This window comes from Protopterus annectens, chromosome 4.part0 (genome assembly GCF_019279795.1).
Source record: "Protopterus annectens isolate FY-2018-M chromosome 4.part0, PAN1.0, whole genome shotgun sequence".
Taxonomy (NCBI): domain Eukaryota; kingdom Metazoa; phylum Chordata; order Ceratodontiformes; family Protopteridae; genus Protopterus; species Protopterus annectens.
In genome coordinates, this window is record NC_056733.1 from 1,723,168,484 (window position 1) to 1,723,185,001 (window position 16,518).

Below are 16,518 nucleotides of genomic sequence, written 5' to 3' on the forward strand. Positions count from 1 at the left end.
ATACAGGAGCTGCTGGTGTTTTCTTTTTCATTCTTTTCTAATGCTTTGGTGTCATGAGGTTTGTTCTTGAGATATATAATCTATATCTATGTATGTGTATATAAATATATATATATATATATATATATATATATATATATATATATATATATATATACACACATACATGGACATTAACACACATACATGTATGTAATTGAATACTTGTCCTATACTGTTTAATGGGTACATTTCTGTTATCGGGGCAACACTATTAATGCAATCATTCAGGTGTAATGCAGCTCATTAACATGCCTGTTGAGCACATGTCAGTATAAAATGCTTGTGTTAATAATTAAATGTTTGACCAAGTAACTAGTCTAATTTTACACGTCTGCCTGACAAACATGTTAAGGTACTGCATTACAGCGGAGTGATCACTTTAAAGTGTTGCTCCGGTAAGTCACACAGACAGGAAATCAGTAATAAGGAAATACTTGCAAATAACATGACATTCCTTTCTTCTGTTAATTAGGCATGACATGGTGGTATGTACACTGCATAAAATGCCTAACATGAAGTAACTGCCTGTGCTTACATTTTACAAAGGCGTAGTCATGCTGACCATTTGTAATCAGACAGTTTTCAGTTCTCTGTGAGGCATGTGAAATGATGATTAAAAGACAGTGAAATTGCTATGTATATGTTTGCCGTGAATAGCTTACAAGACACAAGTTGTTAAGATTGGGCTTCAACTTGGATTAATTATGTAAAAGCCTTGTACAATAGCAACAGATGTATACATCGTAAACAGAGTTATTTCCGGTCTCAGTGATGCCTTCCTAAATCCATGCCTGACACTCTTAAAAAACAAACGATCACTGTTTACTGATTGTAATAGCATCCTCACAGCTTAAAGAATCCGAGTAAGTATAATTAGAGATGTTGAGGATGGGTATTTGTCAATGAAATGTTTTTTACAATGCCTGCTTTCCCTATAATGGATAGACTGCTGTAATAGTAGGCCTTTGTATTTATTTTTGCACTGTTCTACTTTTGGGCAAACACTTTCAATGTGGGTGCTGAACTCCGACTCCAACTTCAAGCCATGTTGTTTGGATGTTAATGTTAACAGTTGTGTGTAAATCAGTTAAATGGATAAAATGTAAAAACAAGATGAAAACAACTGTAACTTCTACATTTTACACACACATGTTAAGACTAACACAAATACATAGTTTGACACTGGATTTGGAAGTCAGCAACCGCATTAACAGTGTTGCCCCATTAATGGAAAAGCACCCCCGCGCAAACACACTTAACATGCTTACTGGTGCTTATATATGTTTACTACTGCATATGTGTGCTTACATCTTCTTAATAGTAACTTATTCTTTATGTCACTAACTCTGAGATTGAATGACATTAATTAAACATTTCATGCAGTACTCCAGTTCACATGTACATGTTCTTATGTAGGTTGTACAGCAATATGATGTATAAATATGTTTATATACACATTCCACATGGAAAATGATATGTGTTAGTGTGCGACTTGGACCGTGAATGCCTTTTCATTAGGCGAATGCTCTGACCAATACACTGCTGCTGTGCTGCTTCAGTTGCATATATACCCATATACCCATGTCTCATAGTTCCCCAAACACCCACCCCATCACTTCACTAACACTGCAGTCATCGATTCTCCATTTACATTCGCAGTGTATCCACACCAGTGCACATTGGCCGCTCCCTACCCCTGTAGACCCATCCCATCGGTTGACTCACTACACGTATCCTCAGGAATCCCTAACATTTAGTGCACAAGCATTGGTGACATGAGCGACCAATAGGACACTATTCACAATTTTTGAGTTATCCCACATGGGACACACTTGTCTTTATGGCAAGATTAGACTCTTACTTCCTTACATACTTACTCCCGTTAACATGACACTACAATGAATTAATTAGTCTGACTATATGGTAACATACACGTTACGCATAAGAACTAATTATGCACATGTTCAGCGTGATTCTTTTACAAATAGACCGGTTTAGTATTTGGCTTTGCCATTGCAGGCAGATCATAGGGATAATTCCCTGTGTGAGACACTCCTCACATTTGATTTATTCAACACAGCACTGACTTTGGACATTGTACACACTTCAGCGTTTTAGCAATTTTGCCCCTTCCCTTTTATGCACTACCTATTATTCTATCTACTGTCGAGGTTTGTAAGGGCACATTCATGTGTTTATTTCTGCAGATGGAATGGATATGTTACAGGGAATGTACTTCTACATATAGATGTATGCATGTGTGTATGCATATATACTTATAACTAACTCGCTGGCCTCCATGAGGTGGTCCAGTTAGAACCAGGCCATCCAACCATAACATGCCTGGATCCATAATCAAATACCCATGGTTCCTCGACCCCACCCGAGTTCGAAATACATGCAATCCATCCATTAACCAGTTGCTTTCACGGCCAAGACACACCTCCAAACATTGCCCTCCTCCCAGCGTTAGGGGCCCTACATGTATGTTGTCCCAACACATGTATTATCATGCTCTCCCATCATTTAGTCCTTGAACATACCTGCCCTTGCTTGTGTAATTGACGGAGATCCAAATATGCTATCAATTTTTGGTAGTCCCACTGGGGACTACCCTCTTATTGTTTGTAAAGTAGACTTAGCAGATCAACAAAGTTACTCCATCTGGTAAAACCCTGCCTGTGGTGTGAGTAGCAGTGCTTTGCTCACTCCTGCCCCAGCTTGATATGACATACGCTGACAGCGCTATATAATACTATAGTTGCTGTTGATTCCCTTCTCATTCCTTTTCTATGCTTTATTGTTACGACATTCATATCTATATATATATATATATATATATATATGTGTGTGTGTGTGTGTGTGTGTGTGTATGTATATGTGTGTGTGTGTGTGTGTGTGTGTGTGTGTGTGTGTGTGTGTGTGTGTGTGTGTATGTATATGTGTGTGTGTGTGTGTGTGTGTGTGTGTGTGTGTGTGTGTGTGTGTGTGTGTGTGTGTGTGTGTGTGTGTATATGTATATGTGTGCGTGTGTGTGTGTGTGTGTGTGTGTGTGTGTGTGTGTGTATATGTATGTATATGTATATATATATATATATATATATATATATATATATATATATATATATATATATATATATATATATATATATATATATATATATATATATATATATATATATATATATATATATATATATATATATATATATATATATGTATATATATATATATATATATATATATATATATTACATCTGTACATACTTATATATTTCCTATGCTGGGCACTGCTTACACCCGCGCAAGTGCACTCAGATTTGCTTACTGTGTGTTATATATGTTTACTGCTGCTTATTTGTGCTTACTTGTGCCTTATTCATTATGACTTTGATTGAATGGATTTGTTTAAAAGTCCCATGCGATACTCAAGTTCACTTTTACATGTTATTATGTTGGTTTTACAGCAGAATGACATTCATTCCACATGAAAAATGGTATGTGCTATAGTTGAACTTGAACCGTGAATGCCTGTTCCTTAGTCGGATGCTCTAACCACTGCACTATTTGTGTGCACCTTCATTTGATGTATACTCATGGTTCATAGTTACCCGAACACACACTTCAACACTTCACTAACACAGCATTCTCCAGTTTTAAAAACCCCGCCACTACACATGCGCCACTCCATACCGTTCTAGACCCGTTCCTCATGTTGACTCACTCCAAGTATTTTCAGAAGTCCCAAGCTTATAGTCCTGGAACATATGTTCATATAATGGTCAGGGTGTTCAAATCGTCTTCTGGTTTTTGGCTTGTCTGACTGGGGACTGGGAATGCCCTGTCCCTGTTTGAAAGTCAGACTTAGCACGTGGACAAAGTTAGTTCCACTGTTAGCATCCTACCTGTGGCTGGAGACGCAGGGGGTTGTCTCACCTCTGACCAGCTTGATATGACAGCACTAAATAATACGGGAGTTCTGCTGCTGTTTTCCTTTGCATTCATTATGAATGCTTTATTGTGACTATCTTTGTTCTTTACAGATATATATTATATATCTATCTATATATATATATATATATATATATCTATCTATATATATATATCTGTATGTACGCATGCATGTACATCTCCATGATTATTTTCTTTGATCATACTGTTGAATGACTGTGCTGTCTACTATGTTTGTGATTACATCAGAGTTAAGTATAACTGCTGTGGCTTAGTGGTAAATCAGATTGGCTGTGGTGTGTAGGGTCCTGACGTCGTGCCTTGCCGAGGCGGTTTATTGTATTGCTGGACAGAACAAGAGCCATTGGACAAAGGGTGAGTACAACACATTTCAGCAGTGGTTTTCTGTTTCGTCATGTTTAACTGCCACAGACACATACTTGACAACTACCTATATGCATGTATGTGTGATGTGTAGCTATGTGAATATAAGTATGTACATTTATAGATATATGACTACATATCTGGGGTTATACATGGCCATGTATATGAACACCCACATCCGGGAGGGACCTGTACTGTTTGTATACAGGGGTTGTGTGCAACATTACGACGTGGAACCTGGACAGGGTATACAATTTGTGGATGTGTACTATTTGGAAGATGGCTCTGGGGAAGCATCTTGGGAACATGTGGAAGGTATATATTCCTGATAATGCACACGGGGAGACATGCATCATGGTCAGGTGTTTAATCCCGGGTTGTAGGTTCTGCAGGACTGGGTGGAGGCTGAGCAGGATTGTGGACAAGTACTGCTAATCCAACTTGTGTCCAGATGTCAATGGGGGTGGAAATTGTGTTATGCCACCAAGTCTAATCTTGGGAACAGTCACTTATCCCATGAGGGATGTCCAAAAATTGTGGAAGCCGATGCCTCCCATTCCTTTGGTTATATGAAAATGAGGGAGGATTATACATGCATGGGATACCTAGTTTGCAGGCCTGAGACTGCTTAGGGTGAGACTGCCTACTAGATGTGGGTAGGGGGCACTATGTGCAGATATGGCTGACCCAAGCTAGCAGCCTGAGTATGGATGGTTTTGGTGAACATTCAGCAAGGCGGGGGGTGTGCTGTGGAGAAGATGATGAGTATTCAATTATGTATTCAGGTGTGTAGGGGTTGGATGGCTCAGTTCAGGCCAAACCATTATGTGGTGTGAGCCGGTACCATTTCTGTACATGTGTGTCATACATTTTAATGTTCATATGTTTGTGTGATTTTGCTCTGCAATATGACCTGACAGGGTGTATTGGGGATGTGAATGTATGTTCTTTGGTTTCCTTTTGGATTCTCCCACTGCCCCCTTGTACACCTCCAGTTCACTTATTGTACATCCGACCCAGGCTCCCCATGGCAGATTATTGCATTACTCATCACCCCCCCCAAAATCCACATACACACCATCCATCCATTCTCTGGTTGTTAGCCCATGGCACAGACAGCAGTACACATTGCCTACTCTACATATCTCTGATATCATTATGGTTGTGAAGCCAACCCTAGCATATTTGGTCTTTCACATGCTGTACTTCACGCACATAGGTACATGCAAATACTTATATCTCATGACATGGTAGGTTGATCCAGGTTATACCCATTCATTTTTGGGCCATCCAGACAAGGACAACTCGGACCGCGAATGGGCAGATATTAAGTGAATGCTCTAACCATTGGGCTAGGCTTAACAAAGGGCAGTGGCATGCAAACATGCTGCGTTTCACTTCCACTTGGTATAAAAATCAACACAACAATGAAATACGGACATGGGGTTTTAAATGTAATAGTTCTAGGGACAGGGGCTCAACATTCAGCTACGTGCTTGTGTGTTTACTCCTGTGATTTTATTTTGGTGTTCGTGGAACTCTTTTGTATGCTTTACATACATTTCAGTATCCACCTACACTGACAGGATTAATTACTATTACAGACAGGCTGTACTAGTCAGCATTTTAGGTTGCGCGACTGTAGCGGACATGTTCACGCCTCTGTGCAGTGCTTAAACATGCCCCCTGCACTCACGCACATTTCCTGTGCATGTGGACGGTGCATCAGCGCGCCTTCATTAATATGCATATGGTGCTGCTGCGCCATCTCTACGCCGCAAGCTCAGCGCAACGCCGTGCTTCATGAATCCCAGGGACTGTATCTGTGATGGTACAAATGATAATCCATGTGCATGCCAAGTGTGTGTGTGTGTCTGTGTAAAAGAATATATACATTAATTAATCATTTATTTAATAAGCACACCAAACAAAACAGCAGTAGATTATGGTTTTGTCTAGCCAACCTCTATAGTGCTACAGCATTCAATGGCATGTGTGTTTTTGTGGTGTGTGTGTGTGTGTGTGTGTGTTTATATATATATATATATATATATATATATATATATATATATACACACACATATACACACACACACACACACACACACACACACACACACACACACACACAAACACACACGCATATAAATAGAGAGAAATGTGTGTTTGATCTTTCACTGTATCAAAGACCCACTACATCAACATGGTCAAAACTCATTAAGTCGAAATAAAGACAATAGTGCTGCATGGGGAAGGGACCAAGCCCTTCTGCATCCCACATACACCCCTGCTAATCGTATATATGTATATATGTAGACACATTTTTATATGTGGACATATGAGTATGTATGCATGTATGTATGTATATTTGTAAACATGTGTATGTATGCATGTATGTATGTATATATGTATATCCACAAGAAAAGCTCAGCACCAGTTGAATTAATCCTTCATTTATTAACATCACCTAACAAAACAGCAATAGAGTATGGTCTTATCTAACCAGCCTCCTCACTGCCCTCACTGCCATAGCATGATCATGTGTTTATATGGTCTATCTATCTATCTATCTATCTATCTATCTATCTATCTATCTATCTATCTATCTATCTATCTAATTTCTCCTGCAATAAAAATCACAGTCAGCTTACAGATTTCATTGTGTAATACTTTAAACCTCCTGTATTATAGGTTCATAGGTTCATAGGTTTATACTAGGCTATCTGCCCTAAGGCATTTATAAGCCTAGCCCAAATTATTGTGGCTTACGCCACCCCTTATATGAAAAAATACTGTGCCCATAAGTTTGTTGTGCCTCTGTCCAGCAGTGACCCAGAGATGATTCCCGGGGTAAACCTACGATCTCCCATCCACAGGTCTAGATTTCTCTTGAACAGAGTCAGCGAGGTGCTCTGCCTCACATGGACCGGGATTTTATTCCACAGCATAGGGAGTCTCTGAGTGATAAATCTATCTTTCCAGCACGTCCTATTTATATCCGTGCTAAGGTTTAAGTCGCTTGCTCTAGTGGTTTTGGTGGATTTGGATTTTTTGAGGTGGAGCATGTCCATTAATTCCGGGTTGGACATGGCCTTGTATGTCAGGCACATGTCACCTCTGAGCAGACGGTATGCGACTGAATAGAGCTGGAGTTTCTTCAATCTGGCAGCATATGACAGATTTTGGAGTCCCTTTATCCTTTTGGTGAGGAACTTTTGGGGTCTCTCCAATTGCTGCAGATGTCGGGTGAGATACATCCCGAATGGGGCATTGTACTCGATCATTGGTCTGATAAGTGAAGAGTACAGGGGAACAATGACCTCACTAGATCTGGATGTGAATCCCTTCATGATCAGGTGGGCAATGTAGAAGGTCTTTCTAACCACTTTAGCAATGTGAGTGTCAAAAGAAAGGCCACTGTCAACCTGGGTCCCCAGGTCCCTGATAACCTCTTCTGTGCTTAGTGGATTGCCACCTATATGGTAGCTTGGGGTTACCTTGTTTTTCCCGAAGGGTATGACTATACATTTTTGGCGTTTAACTTCAGGCCATGGCTCTGGCACCAGCTATCTGTTTCCGTGAGTCCCTTCTGAAGGATATCAGTGTCCGATGCACTTTCCACTATGGCGCCCAGTTTGCAGTCATCTGCAAACTTTGTCAGCCAAAGTCCTCCCATGTTGGCCTGTACTTCTGAGAAGTAGATGCCAAACAATAGGGGCCAAGGACCGAGCCCTGTGGGACACCACTTGTGACCGGCTTGGAGTCTGACACAGCGCCAGCAACTCTAACCCTGTGGGTTCTGTCCTTAAGCCAGTTTGCAACCCATCTTGTGACATATGGGTTTACATTTAAGCTGGTAAGTTTTTCTACAATACCCGAGTGGGGTATTGTGTCAAAGCCTTTGCAAGGTCAAGGTAGGCTGTATGGACTGCCTTTCCTCATCAATGGCCTTGGTGACTATTTCAAGAAGTCGACCAAGTTCAAAAGGCATGATCTTCCCTTGACAAAGCCAAACTGGGTCGGGTCCAATGTCTGCAAGTCCCCTATATCTTTGTTTATGAGCTCCATTATGATCCTCTCCAAAGCTTTGCAGACTAGACTTGTTAAGCTTATGGGGCGGTAATTACCAGGGTCCGTGAGGCGCCACCTTTGTGGAGTGGGACCACAGTTGCCGTCGCCACTCCTTGGGCACGTATCCTGTGGTAAGGCTGAGATTAAACAGCTGCCTTATGTGCGGGTTTAATTCCTCATTTAGCTCGTGTAGCACACAGCCGGGGACACCATCCGTCCCATTGATGCTGTGTTTTTAGCTTTAGAGAGAGCAGCTTTCACCTGCGCATTTGAGATGTCCGGGAGGCTACACTCGGCTGGGATAGTTATCTCTCCTTTAGGGGAGAGGGGTGAAGTTTGCACTGAACCTGTCTGCCAGTATGTTGGCAATGTCTGTGGGTTCAGTGATTTTTGTATCATTTTGGACTAATTCTGAGCATATCTGTGAGTTTCCACCCAGGTTCCTAACATAGCTGAAAAAGGCCTTATGATTGTCCTTTGAATCCATGGCAATTTTTCTCTCAAAATTGGCCTTAGTTGATTTTATGAGTGCTCGTATTTTTTACTAATAATGATCAGGGGTGACTTCCCTTTTATGGATTTTGTTCTATCATGTAATAGCTTTCTCCTCTTATTGTAAAGTTTGTTAATGGCTGGGGTCCAGCAGACTGGACGCTTGCCCTTTGTGGAAAGAGTCTTGGTTTTATTTGGGATTGCCTGATCCATGCAGTCCAGGAGGTGTGCATAGAAGGCATTTGTAAGGGCTTCAGAGCTTGGGTTGTGGTTTCCTCTGACTCAGGGGCCTTGAAGGATACCACACCAGTCTTGAGTAGTGTGAAGTTTGCTTTAGAGAAGTTCTTCACTATGGTCTTTTTGTTTGGGGTGGGGGCGGATGTGGATTTCCAGTGAGATTAGTTTATGATCAGATCTCACCAATGAGGGATATACTTCCGGTGTGGAGCATTTTGTCCCCATGTTTGTGACAATGAGATCTAGTATATTTTCTCCTCTCGTGGGAACAGTGACTAGCTGTTCCATGGCATTTGAATTTATGAACTCCAGGAACCGTTGGGCTAGAAAGTTAGGGCTTGAGTAATGTTCCCAGTCTATATTCGGGTAGTTGAAGTCACCCAATATGATGGTGTTTGGAGATACATTTATACCCTCCAGTGTCTTCAGGAAGGCTGTGTGGGGTTCCTGAGTTTGAGAGGGTGGCCTGTAGCATGCTACAATTTGTAGAGCAGTTTTGCCTATTGTTAGTTGCACCTGGATGGTTTCCGAAGCTTCATGCGTTGCCACCAACCTGGAGGTGTGAGTATCCTTTATGAATATGGATACACCCCTGGAGGTCCATGGGATATAGGTAAATGATCCCCTTAAGAATATACAATGTTTCAGCTACATGGCTTCTGAATGCCCATTACTTTTAACTTTATGCGTACAGGCAGGCCAATAAAGTCATCCCTACTACAATGACATAGCTGAAACTTGCTAAATCAAACAAGGACAACAACACTTTATAAATGGGGGGGCAACCTCCTCTGTATTCCTCATACACTCCCTGATAATTATATTTATCAACTGCAAGATTACATAATAGTGGGGAAAGAAGAAAATCCCTCTCCCTACTGTGTAGCGATCCCTCAAAGCAAATATCAGCACCCTATGATGAACCGGCACACTGGTATGAAAAAAATCTAGCTTCCAAAACATTTGATGTACCTGACGTGCAATGAAACATACACAATCGATTTATATCTATATGTATATGTATAACTATATCTATAGCTATATGTGTATATATATATATATATATATATATATATTGACTACCCTGCATCTTCATTAAATCACTGACCCATTCCTACTGTCAAAAAATTAAAAAAATAAAAATAAATAAAATAACTAAAGCTATGCGTAATCCCTCCTACACTTCATCACGTGTTTGTGTGTGTGTGTGTGTGTGTGTGTGTGTGTGTGTGTGTGTGTGTGTGTGTGTGTGTGTGTGTGTGTGTGTGAGTGACAGAGTGTATATGGGGGGGGTGCTACATCCCCAACCTCCCATTACTTTTTATATATTATTTCCCACAGTGAACAAAATTAAACAAAAGGTAAAACTTCCTAAAGATCACAGTTGAATAATCTCACACTAAACTTTCTTACCTAGAATCACTGGCTGTCTCACTCAAATGCAAATACGTATACATATTCACAAAAAAATCATTCATGCATGCACAATGAGCAAAAAACTCCCTATTTTGCATATATTGCACCATTCAACAGACTCAGACTACTAACAAATATATGCACAAACAGTTATTATTCACCTAAAACCCTGACTTGTTATCAGGTTAAAATACACCTAAACATTACACCATACATTTATGAAACAGGCATTGATGAAATGAGAAGAGGATTCCCACACGAATAAAACATCATCTTGAGTAAATTAAATGGAAACATATGTACATAAATGTACACATATATGTGTGAATGAGCATGTGCTTGTGCATGTGCGTGCGTGCGTGCGTGCGTGTGTGTGTGTGTGTGTGTGTGTGTGTGTGTGTGTGTGTGTGTGTGTGTGTGTGTGTGTGTGTGTGTGTGTGTGTGTGTGTGTGTGTGTGCGTGTGTGTGTGTGTGTGTGCATGTATGTAAGTATGTGTGTGTGCTCCTGTGTGTGTGTGTGTGTGTGTGTGTTGCGTGTGTGCATGTGCGTCCGTGTGTGTGTGTGTGGGTGTGTGTGTGCATGTATGTGTGTGTATGTGTGTGCTCCTGTGTGTGTGTGTGTGTGTGTGTGTGTGTGTGTGTGTGTGTGTGTGTGTGTGTGCATGTGTGTGTGTGTGTGCATGTGTGTCCGTGTGTGTGTGTGTGTGTGTGTGTGTGTGTGTGTGTGTGTGTGTGCATGTGTGTGCGTGTGTGTGTGCATGTGTATGTGTGTGCTTGTGTGTGTGTGTGTGTGTGTGTGTGTGTGTGTGTGTGTGTGTGTGTGTGTATGTTTGTGTTTTACATTATATGTGCATATAGCTGTATTCAGACATACTGTAATCCATATAAAAATGTAACTTTCGGAAGGAGTTAATTGCTTGTCAGATCACTTTGCTTATTTCAAGAAACCAAGGCAGTAACGACATTCCTCTCCACATTAGAATTCTGCTTTTTGAATACTGGACATGACCTCTCTCTACTCAAGATGAGGACTTAATGTACTTGTTGAGGTGATGCATCTCTCCAAGGATGCACCAAGGTGTCAGGGAATCAATTTTTCGTATTGTCTATGAAGTTAAAAAATGCTATCACTGCTAAAAAGAGATAGCAGTGGTTTTAATATATGCTTGAATTCTGGATTTATATTTTTGTGAAAATATTGAAACCTGTGCCATGAAATATTGTTCAGAAACTGCAACTGGATATCATGCTGTGTTATGCTGGGCAGTATCATATTTAAAAAGGGTGTCTATCACTGACATGTAACTTGATTTGCTAAAAAAGCTTATCCCGTAGAGCTTTGATTCTCTGACTTTCTTATTACAAAAAAAATTTGACGAAGATGTTTAACAATGCAGTTGTCTTTATTTACCCCTGAACTGGTGCTCTTATTTGACAAGGAAACAGTGTTATCTTTATTTGGTACCATAGGCTCATAGATTAGTATGAGGCTAACTGCCCTTGTGGGCCATTTTAAGTCCGGCCAATTTCTCCATGTGAGTGTCAAACCCTACATCTTGAGTTTATAAGATAAACACACCTTAACTATTATTCCAACATCTTATAAACATTGTTTGTGAGTTGACAGACACTGAGCAATGTTATTCAGACTGATGCAAAATGGTAAAACAAATTAAAGAAATTTAACTATCATAGCTATGTGAGACATTTTTAATAGCATTCTTCCTGATCTATATTGCTTTTGTTGAATGCTTTGGTTTTTAAACTATATTTTTTTCAGAATATCAAGGATCACATAAAACTTACTTTATAAGGCAAACATGATATTAAATGGAGACCATCTGTTACTGTTGCAGTTTCTGGAAGGTGGCACCTTGTCTATGAAATTTAATTACTTAGAATGTCTGCGATATTGTTGGCAAGTTGAAGCTTGTTATTGAACCAGAATGGTTGTGATTGTTACTAAAAAATGCCATTTCTGAAATACATCTGTTGAAATGTGCAATTATTCATTTTATCAAAAGTAAACATTATCGGGTATGCTTGCAATGAATTCAACAGCTACTTCAATCAGTGGTATAGTGACATTCTCATATGATTTGCAAGTTATAGTTTACTTTTCTTATTAAGTGCTTAAATCAATTAAATTAAAATATCATGTTATATATATATATATATATATATATATATATATATATATATATATATATATATATATATATATATATATATATATATGCATGTGTGTGTGTGTGTATCTATCTATCTATATATATATATATATATATATATATATATATATATATATATATATATCTATATATATATATATATATACACACACACACACACACACACACACACACACACACACACTCACACACACACACACACACACACATACACACATGCACACACATGTGTGTATCTATATGCACACACATGAGCCTATGTACAGTGTACAAAATAATGCAACTAACACTTAGAGACTTTATAAAAATAGTGCTTTAGTCATAAAAGGTTTGCAGTCTTTATGAAACAAAATTCTTTGTAGCTTAATATCACATCTGTGCTTTTTTATACTCCAATCACTCATAAATTATGTGTAATTTAAAACAAATTTCTCTTTTCTTATTTAAAAACTTCCAGTACCTCTAGAGCTGAAAAATGTCAGTAAAAAAGCACCTTCACTGACCACAGGTCAGATATACAGATTGTCAGGACTTTCATCTAGTAAACGGATCCCTCTTCAGTAGAAACGTAACATGTCATTATTGTGTTCTTTCCAGTGAGCAAAAGTGAAAACTGCAGTTCACATAATGAACTCATGCAGGCTTCCCTGGAAACTCTTCCCATGACTGTCTGCCTGTCTGCCCATTGTTCTTACTCCTCCTCTCATTCTGTCTTTCTGACTTGAGCTTTGTAGCCCATTATTTAAAAATCTAGAGGTTTGTACCTGAGAGCTCCTTTATATAACAGCAGGTATTCCCTTTTAAATGGGTAATTGCATTGCACTATATACTACAAGTAGTGTCAGCAACAGCTGAAATGCAGGGTCATGCACAGAAAAATCACCACAATTTATACCTTTTCTTAAAGAAACAATCTCAGTATGTTGAATTTGAACTTTATCAGCTGAAGCTACTGGTTTACGGCCCCTAACAGGCCATCTGCATTACATTGGTTGACATCAGCCTAGCTGTAAAGCTTAGCATTCATACGTACATACATACAAAGATTTCAAGCACAGGCATTAATGCCCTTCTAGCTTGTTAATATACCACAACACTTGTTCCCATAATAAGTATATAGGCTGTTCTTAAAACTGTCTTTACTAGTACTTGCTTTAACATAATTTGGTAGTCTGTTCCATGCATCAACTACTCTGCCAGAGAACCAGTTAGTGAACTTCTCTTTCCTGTAGAATATCCTACATAGTTTGTCTGATGACTCTCTATTTCTTTTTGTTAACCCCAAACATTCCCAGAAGTAGTTGTCACTAAATGCCCTATATACCTGAATAAGATCTCCTCTCAGATATCTGTAAGAGACACTGTACAAGTTCAGATATTGTAATCTTTCATGAGAACTTAAATTTTCACATCCATGGATACCCTTGGTTTATTTCCGTTATACTCTTTCCAGTTTACTCATGCTTGTTTTCTTATAGGGTTTCCATATTGTTATTCCATGCTCAAGTTTGGGTCTAATGTAACTAACAAACAATGACTTCATTATTTTTGATTTCCTAGACCTTATACATCTTTTTATACAACCTATAGTTCTATATCTCAGTAACCAATTGGTTGATATGATTATAAAAACTCATAGCTGAATCTACCCATATACAAGGTCCTTAAACGGGTCTGCAGTTTCAATCACTGTGTGCTGTGTTAAATATTCATCTTTCAGTTTATGCCTACCAAATCTAATATGCTTAGTTTTTGATGTATTTATCAGCATATTATTCTCCTATGCGCAAATGGTCAATTTAGTCAAGTTCTTTTGCAGACATGCCTCATCTGTAACACATGTAATTAGTTTTCCAATTTTCAGATTGTCTGCATATAGACTGTAGAACACCTCAGATGAAAAAGTTAGGTCTGAAAGATATAATCTAAATAAGTAAGGGCCTAGAACAGAGTCCTGTGGGACATCTTGACTGTAACCAAGGATTGTGCCTGTCCAGTTGCTGTATGATGCTTGCCATGTCCTATTTGTAAGCCATACAGCTATCCATCTTATCAAGAGTACATCAATACCTAGTTGTACTAATTTATTGATCAGTGTTATGTGTATGACCCTGCCAAATGTTGAAGTTAAATCTATATAAATTACATCACAGCACAATTTTTCATTCATATCTGTTATTTTATTGTTCTAGAACATCATGATACAGGTGGTAATTGATCTGTTTTCAACACATGCTTGCTGATCTATGGTTTCAAGTCCCAACCTATCCAGTTCTGACAATAACTTATCCAATATTACCTTTTTCATTATTTTTCCACCACATGAAAGTAGACTTAAGGGTCTATATGACTCTGGGTTTGTCCTACTCCCCTTTCCCTTAAAAACAGGTTTAATAAGCTCACGTCTCCAATCTTGAGGAATCCCCACATATTTGTATGACCTAGTGAATAATAGATATAATGGTACTGTAAGTTCTTGCTGAAGTGTTCTCAGGTCATTGTTACTAATTCCATCTCCTCCCTGTGCTTTTTTTGGGTTCAGTTTGTGCAGTTCTTTTTCAATATAATCTAATTTGATTCCAGTATCTGGGGTTACCTGGATGTCACTAGGACAACTTACCACCCCTTTTGTGGAGCCAAACTGTTTTGCATAAGATTTTGTAAATATATCTATAATCTAATGTATCTGAGAATAAATTTTAGAATCTGCACAGTTTATCACTTTGTGTGTCTTTACTCCTTCTACATCTTATGTATCTATAAAAAGGTTTCCTATTATGCTCAATAGGTTTATATAAATTTTCTTCAAATTTTTCTTGATCTTGTCTCACGCTATACTTAATCTCTTTGTCCAGCTTGTTTATTTCAGTTTTCAAAGTTGTAGTTCGACCTCTCTTCCATTTCTTATATTTTTTGTCTCTCACCTTAATCAGATATCTTGTCCTTATGGAAATATATCTGCTTGATGTTGTATACCTAGATCCTGATATTAAAATTTTTTTTGCTTTTTTGCACTCAAACAATTTCTTTTTCAAAACTTTCCACATTCCATTTGCAGTTTTTCCACTGAACACTACACTCCAGTTAGTTTTACATGGTGACCCTTTTGCTTCCATATAATTTGCAATTAACCATCTGTGCATTCACTTAGATTTCAGTTTGGCAATATTATTTAGCAACAAATTGACCTTTATAACCCCACTGCAAATCAATGGTGGTAAAACTCGACTTGAAGTTACAGTAATTTCTTTGGGAAGCATACCTCCAAACAGTACCAAATTACTCAGTTTTTACCAAGTTTTGGGGTCCAAATAATGAGGTGCCATGATTCCCGAGTGGCACCCCTTCATTTCTGAATTTCCCATCTTTTTTTTTTTTAATTTTTTTTCGTGTTTTGAGCTGATGTCATCACATGTGTGATGATGTCAGCTCCCCCAGCCTGTCGGAATTGAGCTCAAGGGCTCTCATGCACACATTTCCGGCTGCTTCCTTGCTCGGGAACTAGGACTATTTGAATCACACATTTCCAGCTGCTTCCTTGCCTGGGAACTAGGACTGTTGATTCTGGCTGCTTTTAATTGAATGGAAACTGCAGATTATCACAATACTAACTTTCGCTGCTGCAAGGTATTTTATCTCGCAATTGCTGGTATAAGGTATTTTTTTTTAATGCTATGCTATCTTCTCATCGCTGCTCGGCTGCTGGTGTATTATGGTGTAAGGTATTTTTATC